This window comes from Medicago sativa, chromosome 8 (assembly GCF_051527215.1).
Source record: "Medicago sativa cultivar Bolivia chromosome 8, Bolivia_mono, whole genome shotgun sequence".
Classification (NCBI taxonomy): domain Eukaryota; kingdom Viridiplantae; phylum Streptophyta; class Magnoliopsida; order Fabales; family Fabaceae; genus Medicago; species Medicago sativa.
Genome location: NC_140756.1, coordinates 78,137,642 through 78,148,806, shown reverse-complemented (window position 1 = coordinate 78,148,806; position 11,165 = coordinate 78,137,642).

Sequence of the window (11,165 nt, the reverse complement as noted above, 5' to 3'; positions counted from 1 at the left end):
GCATTTCAGAGAGGATCTTGAGTAGCTCAATATCAATGTACTCAGATTCCAGTATGTTCAAGGGTGGTTGTTCAAGGATTTCTAGGTCTGAGGATTGGTCAGAAGTACTAGAGGAAATGTCTTGAACAAGGTTAGGTTCTGGAATGATGAGTTGTTCAGCTTGGGTTGAGGATGATGGTTGGTCAGGATCAATGTGTGAGGTTGAGGTTGAGGCTTGGAGATTGACTTGATGATTGTCAATGTCCATGGGAATGAGTTGGGGAGAGGATTCTTCTGGTTGTGGTTCAGGTTGTAGTTCAGTATTGATTGGTGGTTGTTGTGGTGAAGATTGTTGAGTTTGAATGTTAGGTTGGGGGTCAGTGTCAGTTATGGGTGATGGGGGTTGTGGTGAAGATGGCTTGTGTGGTTCTGGTGTTTGTTGTTGGGGGGTTTCTGAAACAACTTTTTCAGAAGCAACTGCTTCTGAGGTTGTCTCAGAGGCTTTCTCTGAGTTAGGTTCACCATTTTCTGGTATGATCATGTTGAGAGGTTGAATGTTAAGAGGTTGAGGGTTATGGCGGAGGATAGTATCAATGACTCTGTCCCTCTACTCAGCCATTTCTCATAACTTCTAATTGATTATATGACCAACTGGTTCATAAGAGCTTGACTGAGAGGGCTTTTTGTTGGTCTTGGTTGATGTTGAATGGCTTTTTATTGGTTTTCGAAAAAGGAGTCCTATGGGTATATCATCATCAGAATCTGATGATGATGAGGATGCGGAATCTGATGATATATTGACTACCTCTTCTGGTCCAGGATCAGAATCCTTCTGAGCAGTCTCACTTGCCATCAGCATCAAGTGCTTAGCTTCTGAAACTATAGACTCTTTTAGCTCAGATGCAATTTCCAAGACTTTTTCAGCTTCAGCCTTCTTCCCTTGTAAATCCTTCAAAGCCAAATCAGAAGCAGCTTCAGCTTTCTTGGTAACATGAGGAAAGTCCTTGGTCCTTCTTACTGCTGGCTTCCTCTTCTTCTTTGGTATTGCAGGTTGATCAAGAACAATACCAACATCCAAGATCAACCTTGAATTCATTTCTTCAATAGCTTTTTTAATTGATGGTACTGAGGAACCACCAATCTTGAGCTTGTCAGAAGCAACTTTTGCCTTCTTAACAGACTTTTCAACCTCCAGATACTCTTCTGCAGTCATCTTCCTCTTTGATTTTCTACCTCTGGCTCGTGGTAGTGCACCACCATACATATCCTCAGGTACATCTTCAAACCTGATTCTTTCATTGGTTGCCTCAAAGTGCTCCTTGATGTAGTACATCTGCACTTCAAGAGGATCCTTCTTGCAGATGGGTGGAAAGTCCTTCATAAGATCAGACTTAACATGGGATTCACTCAAATCAGTTTGAAGCTTGGTGACAACAGTGATCAACTTCATATTCTTGAGGGTTTGAGCATTTATGAACTTCCCAGTCTTAGTATCAAGCAGCTCATCTGGGAAGGCTTCAGCACTGCTTAGTTTGTCCAAAACTCCTCCTTGATAGAATATTTCTGACAAGAGTCTTGCATAAGGTACCCAGGTTTTATTCTACAGCTGACTCTGTTTCAGACACTCTATCAAGTACTTGAACATGTATTTTGGCACGTTCACTTTTTCCTTCTTAATGAAGTGATGGAGAAAGACTTTCTGTGCCAAATTGGGTTTCTCACTTCCACCACATGGAAGCAAGTCCTCATTTTGAATCTTCAGAAGCAGCTTCTTATCCATGCTTAGATCAACATACTTTCCTGACTGCGTGGAGTTGTACAAAGCCAAGTTTACTTTCTCTTTCCAGATGTGTTCTTCAGTTGTGCTTGAGAGATCAATTCCAGAGTATTTTCCAGAAGCTTCTCTACGGAGTACAGCTTCTATCTGCCATTCTGCAATTCTCACTGGAATACCACAGATACTTGACCTGATTTCAACACCGGTAAATGGCTCAAGCCCCATTTCTTCTCTGGTTTTCCCTTCCAGTTCTGGATAAATCAAAACCATTTGATTTTCTTCAGCTATAGACGCAGTTTTGTCATATACTTTAGCTCTCACCCAGAAGTGTCTAGCCAATGCTTCGTATGTCGGTCCATTCAACATCTTGAAGTAATGCATAAGTTTTTGCACTTCATAGTAGCTTCTGATCCAACACTCATGGAAAGCGAGTGATTCAAAATCCACCGGATTTTCTATTTGAACCTGTAGTTCCCACTCTTCCAGTTTCATACTTCTTCCTCTGTAGTCATATTCAGGAACCTTTCGTGCTGTAGATTCCGAAACTCTTGAACTAGATGATGCCATTTGATGATTGAAGAAGATGATGATTTTAGGGTTCTAAGGTTGAGAGAATTGTGCTTACTTCGCAAAAGGTTTGAAAGCAAAGTGTTTGTTTGTGAAGTGAGTAGTGTGTGAATTGACAAAGTGTTAAGAGTAAAAACGATTGCAATTCAAAAGAGACAAACAAACATAACATTAATGACAAATTGGGGGCGCGTGAAAGTACTTTTCAAAGCTATTAAATCATCATTGCCCTTTTTAGTTATACACCAATACAAACAGGCCACGTCAGACACGTTAAGAGTAACTACCAAGTTAGTGGGCCAGAAGTTACCATAAAAAGTAACTCCCAACGTTTCCACTAACTCTACTATTCATAAGCATAAAATCCAGCTTCTGGACTTCAGATGCTGACGTCATCATCAGAAGCGAGTTTTCCTCAGAACCTCAATAAAGAGCTTCTGATGGACTACTGCTTCTGAACTAACTTCATAACCTAAAATCCTATTCAGGAGCAAGCAAACATTTAATCAGACACAAAGTGCATGTTCAAATTTTTCTTTATAAAATCAAACCTTTCAACAGTTAAATGCTTAGTAAATATATCAGCCCATTGATTTTCAGTATCAATAAATTGTATATCTAAAATTCCTTTTTGAACATAGTCTCTGATAAAATGGTGTTTGATTTCAATGTGCTTAGCTCTTGAATGCAAAATTGGATTTTTAGACAAACAAATAGCAGCAGTATTATCACAATAAATGGGAATACTGTTAGCAATTATCTGATAGTCTTCCAACTGATGTTTCATCCAACGTAGTTGTGTACAACAACTTGTAGCTGAAATGTATTCTGCTTCTGCTGTAGACATAGAAATAGTTGTTTGTCTTTTGCTAGCCCAGGATATAAGATTATCACCCAGAAATTGACAATTGCCACTGGTTGACTTTCTTTCAATCCTATCACCAGCATATCAGCATCACAGAATCCAATTAGCTTATAATCTAAGGATTTCCTATAAAGGAGTCCAAGATTAGTTGTTCCTTTCAAATACCTGAAGATTCTCTTGACAGCAGTCATATGAGATTCTCTAGGATCTGATTGGAATCTTGCACACAAGCATACGCTGAACAAAATATCTGGCCTGGATGCAGTGAGGTATAACAAAGAACCAACCATACCTCTGTACAGCTTCTGATCTACTTTAGCTCCTTCATCTTCTTTGCTCAAGTTGTACGTAGGGTGCATTGGAGTGTTCATCACTTTACAATCTTCAAGCTTGAACTTCTTCAGAAGCTCCTTTGTATACTTTGATTGATTATCATAGACTCCATCTTTGCATTGATTAATTTGAATGCCCAGGAAGAACTTCAGCTCTCCCATCATGCTCATTTCAAATTCATTCTGCATTAACTTAGAAAATTCCTTGCAAAGAGATGCATTGGTAGAACCAAATATTATATCATCAACATATATTTGCACAACAAGAATATTTTTCCCAAGGGTCCTTCTGAAGAGTGTTGTATCAACCTGTCCTCTTTTAAAATCATTTTTGATTAAGAAATTACTCAGTCTATCATACCAAGCTCTGGGAGCTTGTTTCAAGCCATATAGTGATTTCTTCAGTTTAAAAACATGGTCAGGATATTTAATATCCTCAAATCCAGGAGGTTGCTTGACATACACTTCTTCTTCAATGACACCATTAAGAAATGCACTCTTGACATCCATCTGATATAGTATTATGCCATGATTAACTGCATAGGACAGAAGTAACCTGATTGCTTCCAATCTTGCAACTGGAGCAAATGTTTCAGTGTAATCAATGCCTTCTTGCTGACTATACCCTTGTGCAACAAGTCTGGCTTTGTTTCTTGTTACTTCTCCTTGATCATTCAACTTGTTTCTGAATACCCATTTTGTTCCAATAATGTTCTTGTGCTGAGGTTTGGGTACCAGATCCCACACATCATTTCTTTGAAATTGATTCAGCTCTTCTTGCATAGCTAAGATCCATCCATCATCTGAAAGTGCTTCATCAACTGTTGTAGGTTCAATCATTGAGATCAGTCCAATCATTGATTCTTCTTGTCTGAAGTATGATCTTGTTCTTCTTGGACTATCTTTGTTTCCAATGATTAATTCCTCAGGGTGTGAAGACTTGTGCTTGAATGTGTTTCTGGGAGGATCTGCTTGATGTGAGCCATCTTGTGCTTCATCAGAAGCAATTTCATCTAGCGCTTCTGATGTGGGTTCAGCTTTTGGACTTTCTTCAGATTCAGCTATCTGATCAGGTTCTGGAGTAGCTTCAGGAACCTGTATCTCTGCAAAACTTTCACCTTGCTTTGAAGTTTTTATCTTCAAGCTCTTTGTCATCAAATTTAATGTGCATAGATTCTTCAACACAGAGTGTCTCTGAATTATACACTCTGTATGCCTTTGACCTTTCTGAGTAACCTAGGAAGATTCCTCTTTGGGCCTTGGCATCAAATTTCTTTAGGTAGGGCTTGTTATTCAGAATGTAACATGTACATCCAAATTGATGAAAGTAAGAGATATTGGGTTTCCTTCCTTTAAAGAGTTCATATGCTGTTTTCTCCAAAATAGGTCTAATATAAATCCTGTTCTGGACATAACATGTTGTATTCACTGCTTCTGCCCAAAAATGTTTTGGTAAATTGTTTTCATGGATCATGGTTCTGGCCATTTCTTGTAAAGTTCTATTCTTTCTCTCTACAACCCCATTTTGTTGTGGAGTTCTAGGAGAAGAGAATTCATGGACAATTCCATGTTTTTCACAAAAAGCTTCAAATGGCTCATTTTCAAATTCTCCACCATGATCACTTCTGACTTTCAAGATCTTTGATTCTTTTTCAAATTGAATTTGAGTACAGAAACTACTGAATACATCACAAGCAACATCTTTACTCTTTATGAATTTCACCCAAGTCCATCTGCTATAATCATCAACAATGACTAATCCATATCTACTTCCATATAAGGATGCAATACTAACTGGTCCAAATAGATCAATATGGAGTAGTTCCAAGGGTCTGGAGGTTGAAACAATGTCTTTGGTTTTAAAAGATGATTTCACAATTTTCCCTCTCTGACATGCACCACAGAGTGCATCTGAATGATAGTCAATGTCTGGTAGCCCTTTGACAAGTTGTAACTTACTAAGGTTAGAGATTAATCTCTAGTTAGCATGTCCCAACCTTCTGTGCCACATCCATTTCTTATCATTCACTGATAGAAGGCAAATCACCTTCTGATCAGCCAGTTCAGAAAAATTGATTTTGTAGACATTATCAACTCTCTTTCCCTTGAACACAATGGATTTGTCTTCCTTGTTGATTACAGTACAATTGGTTTTCTCAAAAAGCACATCATAACCATTATCACAAAATTGACTAATGCTCAAAAGGTTATGTTCAAGACCATCTACCAACCATACATTATTAATTGAGGTAGAGGAATTACCAATAGTTCATGTACTTATGATCTTGCCAGTTTGGTTGCCTCCAAATTTCACACTTCCTCCTTCCTTCATTGTTAGGCTGAGGAAGCTGGACTTTTCTCCTGTCATGTGTCTTGAGCAACCGCTGTCTAGGTACCATGATTTTTGCTTTGGTGCTGCTCTTAGACATACCTGCATCATTGACATTTTCAGATTTAGGTACCCATTGTCCTATGGGTCCTGAAAGGTTAGTACTTGAGGTTTTACTCTTCACTTCCTGTACCTTGTGATGTGAGTTGGATTGCTTCTGATTAACCATCACCTTAGGTTTTGGTACTTCAGAAGCAGTAACTGTTTTCTTCTGAAACTTAGACTTCAGAACCTCAGATTTTGGTTTCACCAGACTCTGAGGAACAGGTTATGATCTTTTCAGGATCCTGATCTTTGAAGTCTTGGATTCAGATTTGATCATAGCCTTTGGCTTAGAGTTCTTTGACTTTGAAGTAATCTTAGCCTTAGAGCCAGAAGCTTCAGGTTCTGATTGAACAACAGTTTCCAACTCAGCACCTTCAGGTACAAAGAAGGTTTTCAGACCTTCCTTGATGCATTCACAACAAGATTTAAGATTGGTTTTCTCAAGTTTAACTTCTGGAAAACCAATTCCTCTGCCATTGTTCTTGTAAATGCTATAAATCATAGAAGCCATTCTGCTTCTGTCAATGCCAGCTATGATAAAATCTTCAAGAGCAATTTCATAGTTGCTTAAAGGTTTTTCATTACACTTTTCTTGTAGCTTCTGACATAAGAACCTGAGCTGATCTTCATAAGTTTTACACATGAAGTCAAAGCCCCTAAGTCCTTGTTCAGAAGCTTTTAGATCCAATAGAGTTGATTTTTGTTGTTTTACCAAATCAGCATATTTTTCTTTTAAATCCTTCAACTCATTGGTTCTTACTTCAAAATGTGTAAGAAGTTCTTTAAGTGACTCAACAAGTTCATCTCTGGGAATCTTAGAATATACCTCATTTTCATCTTCAGAATCTGATTCCGATCCAGCTTCTGAAGTTGTTGTGGCAACTAACCCAACTGCTACCTTTGCATCTTCATCAGCTTCCTCTTTATCAGATCCAGATTCACTTCCCAAATCATCCCAGGTTGCCATTAAACTCTACTTGATCTGCTTCTTGAATTTACTTGGTTTGAACGTTGACTTCTTTGACTTGTCCTTTGACTTCTCCTTCTGAAGATCAGGGCATTCAGCAATAAAGTGTCCAGGCTTCTTACAGTTGAAGCATCCCTTCTGATCTTCTTTCCTTGAGCTTCTGGAGTTACTCCTTCTTGCTAGAAACTTTCTGTTCTTCTTGGCCAGATACTGAAGTCTGTTGGAGAGCATGGCCATTTCAGCAGCATCTGGTTCAGAATCTGAACTTGAATGTTCTTCCTCTTCAGATTCAACCACTTTGAGAGCTTTTGATGACTTGCCTTTGGATGGAAGAGCTATTGATTTACTCTTCTTAGTAGACTCATGTTCATTAAGACTTAACTCATGAACTTTGAGAGAACTAACAAGATCTTCGACACTTAAAGTGTTTAAATCTTTAGCTTCCTCAATGGCAGTCACCTTTGGTCTCCATCTTGCAGGCAAGCTTCTGAGTATCTTGCTCACATGGTCAGAAACAACATAGCTCTTCTTTAGAATTTGTAGCCCAGAGACTAAGGTTTGAAACCTTGAGTACATTTCCTCAATAGTTTCATCATCCTTCATCTTGAATAACCAGTACTGATGTACAAGCATGAGAGCTTTAGCTTCTTTGACCTTCTTGCTGCCTTCGTAGTTAGAACAGAGAGAAGCAAACATAGCTTTAGCAGTGGATTTGTCACTCATCTTCTTGTACTCTGCTTTAGGTATGGCAGTGACAAGAGCTCCTCTGATAATGTGATGCTTCTTGTAGAGTTTCTTCAACTCAGGAGTATGTTTCTTTCTATCCACAGCAGCTCCTTCTTCTTCAAGGTCTAAGCCACTAACACCATCTTCTAGAATATCCCATAGTTCTTCATCTAAGCTCATGATATAACTATAGAAGTTGGTTTTCCACCAATAAAATTCTTCAGCATCTCCGTTGAACTTTGGAATCTTTCCAACACTGGATTTCTTGTCAACATTGTAATCATATGCAACACTTTTGTTGTTGTTGCCAGATCCATTTCCAGAAACAGATTCGTCAGACATGTTTTTCTCTGATCTTGGACTGTTACACTGTTAGGTGTTATCAACAGAACCAAGGCTCTAGATACCAATTGAAGGTGAGAAAAACGCAAGAAGGGGGGTTGAATTGTGTTTTGAAAAATTCTTCGTTTCTCCTAAAACTGAACACACTGATCAGAGGCTAAGCTAAACAGCTTCTGAAGTGATAATCAGAATCTACACGAGCGGAATAAAACAGAGAGAGAAGAAGAACGACAAAAAGCAATTATACTGGTTCCTTCCACAATTCAGAAGTAGTCCAATCCCCCTTGCACTTCCAAGGAGATTTCACTAAGAGTAATATCTGATTACAATTGCTCAAGCACACCTGCAAGAGACTTCCTTTGCTCAAGCACACTTTGCAAGAGTCTTCCTATGCTCAAGAACACAATCAAGAGACTTCTCTGCTCAAGCACAACTTCAAGAGACTTCTAACTAAACAAAATTACACAGAAAATTGTTTAAGGTTGAACACTTGATATACAATCAGAGGTGCTCACAATACAAATCAGATGCAGACTCAATAACTTAAGAATTTCTAAGATGAAACTTTAAGACACATAAATTCTAAGTGAATGCAGAACAATTTCAGCAGAGGTTTGGCACTTGTAATAATGTTGTGAGTCTTTCGTTCAGCATTACCAAATCTCTAAGTCTTCACTCCTTTATATAGAGGTGTGAAAGAGACGTTGTGAAATTGTCAGCACATCAAAGAGTCGTTGTTGAAGCTTGATCTTTCACCAATGATCTTTTGCCTGATTTGGTTGTTGTCCTATGAAGAACCAATTTGAAATCTATTCCTTATCCAAAGGAACATCTATGCAGGCAAAGCCGTATTCTGGAGCTGTTTTCTTGTTTTGTAGTGTGGACACAAAACAGAGTAGTGGAGAAGGTGGTTGTACAGTTCGTACAAAGTACAATGTCAACGCTTTCGTCCAAAATTGCAGGTACATGTCTTCAAACACCTTTGAAATGACCGTTGCAAAATTCCACTGATCTTTTGTTGTCCTCTGATGAGTTTAGATTCATGACACAGCTCTTGAATCCTTGAATTTCTCAAATTCAGTTGATCTTCAGCTTCTGGTGATAATCAGCTTCTGATGAGCTTCAGCTTCTGATGAAGTCGCTTCTGAACTATCTGCTTCTGATGACTATTCACTTCTGAAGACTGTCCGCTTCTGTTGACCTTCAACTTCTGATGACCTTCAGCTTCTGATGCCTTTCAGCTTCTGATGACGTCATCATTTTTTCAGTAGCACTTATGACTTCAGATGCACTTCTTTTCAGATGCTTTCAAGCTTCTTTTTAGTCCATAGCTCTCTATTTGTTCTTCAGAACCTTTATATGATGTAAATTTTTAACTATGGTCCTGTACACTTGAACAAATATTAGCTAGTCCAATTTACAATTTTTAATACCTTGTTATCATCAAAACTCTTTAAGGTTCATTGTTAAACGCATTTTGTTCCAACAAGGACAATAAATAATATATGTAAATCCTTCAAAAAAAAAAATATATGTAATGTTCGGGGTTTAAATCCTGACCATCATAATAAAAAGTGATTGAAATTTTTTTAAAACTAAACATTGGTTTTTTTGTTTTGAATACGATTATTGAAAAGAAATTTATGCAAAAAAAATCGATGTGGACGGTAAAAGAATGCGGTGTGTTATTTAAAAGATTATTTGTATGATAATTTATAATACAATCATAAATTTATAAAAAAAAAAAAATATTAACACAAAAACTAAAACAATACGAAAAAAAATAAAAATATAACCTGCATATAAAAGAGAAATTTGTCACGTATATTCTCAAAATTTATCGTAGAAATATACCACAAGAATTTATGCAATAATTTTAGGCGGATATGCTATCTATATAGCCCCACTTTCTGATGTGATGTTTTTTTTTAGCTTCCTTGTTCAACTTTCTTTTCTACTTGGAAAAGTAGGTGCTTTCACACGGAATCATCAATCAAACAGCTGATTATAATTTAGGTTGAAAATAACAAACAAAATAATTTTTAATTTAATTAATTAATTTGAAAATAGTATAATATTGTAAATTGAATATGGAGTTGACGACAAAATTGCGGATTTTAAGTGGAAACAAACAATCACGAATTTGTTAGACGACAAAATTGTGGTCTCACAGCTAGTGCCAAGCTAGTGGCTATTGGGACACTCATTGGATTTGTCAAATTTAATCCTAGTTCAAGCATCTTCGTTAATTATTTTTTCTGTTCGAACTTCCGTGAATATTAGTTAATGGATAATTATATGGGAAATGTTAAACGGTGTTCTCGAGGCATTAGTAAAGACTTTTAAATAGTAACTTATCATAGAAATATGTGTAATCAATGTATCAGAAATCGAAATATTTGACTTTTTGATAAAATAATTTCTTCTTTTGGAATACTCAAAGAGTGCCCCAGAAACACTCTTCATTTCACTACATTCATTTCTATTCAGATCAACTATATCGCACTTCTTATTTCTATGGTGTTTGAGTATCCACGGATCTTTTTATCTTAGTGCAAAAAAAATTCTTTTGCCACATCAGCAGGTTTACAACGGAGGGTATTGTAAAAAAGGATGTCAATTATTCATCAACTTAATAGATACTTTATCAAGTTAATGCATGCAGTACAAGCTTTTATATGTGGACAATAGTAGTTTCCAATGAAAACACAAGATACGACTAAATCTCATTTGGATGAAGACTTTTGTGTATGTTAACTAAGTATGCAACAGTGACTGAACTCAAACATCAAACATGTCACAACAAGGCATGATGTTTGATGCCATGCGATGTTGCCGCCCCGTTTATTTTATTTTGTAACACATTAAGTATAAAAAGAATGTTGTTATGATTATTTCCTCTAAAAAGAATGTTGTTATGATTATTTCCTGGTTAAATAAATGAGATGAGAAGTGCTAATTGAAAACTTTCTCCACCTTATTAAAAAAAATACAAAAAATGATATGTATGCACACAAATTCCACATTTACATTTGACAGCAATTATAATGATTAAGGCAATCAAAATACATGATTAATTATGTTTGTTTGGAATGTGATATACATTATTTGTGGTGAATGCTAAGAATCCTCGTTCTATTCTTGGAGATTAAAAAACACATGGGGATGATGTTTGT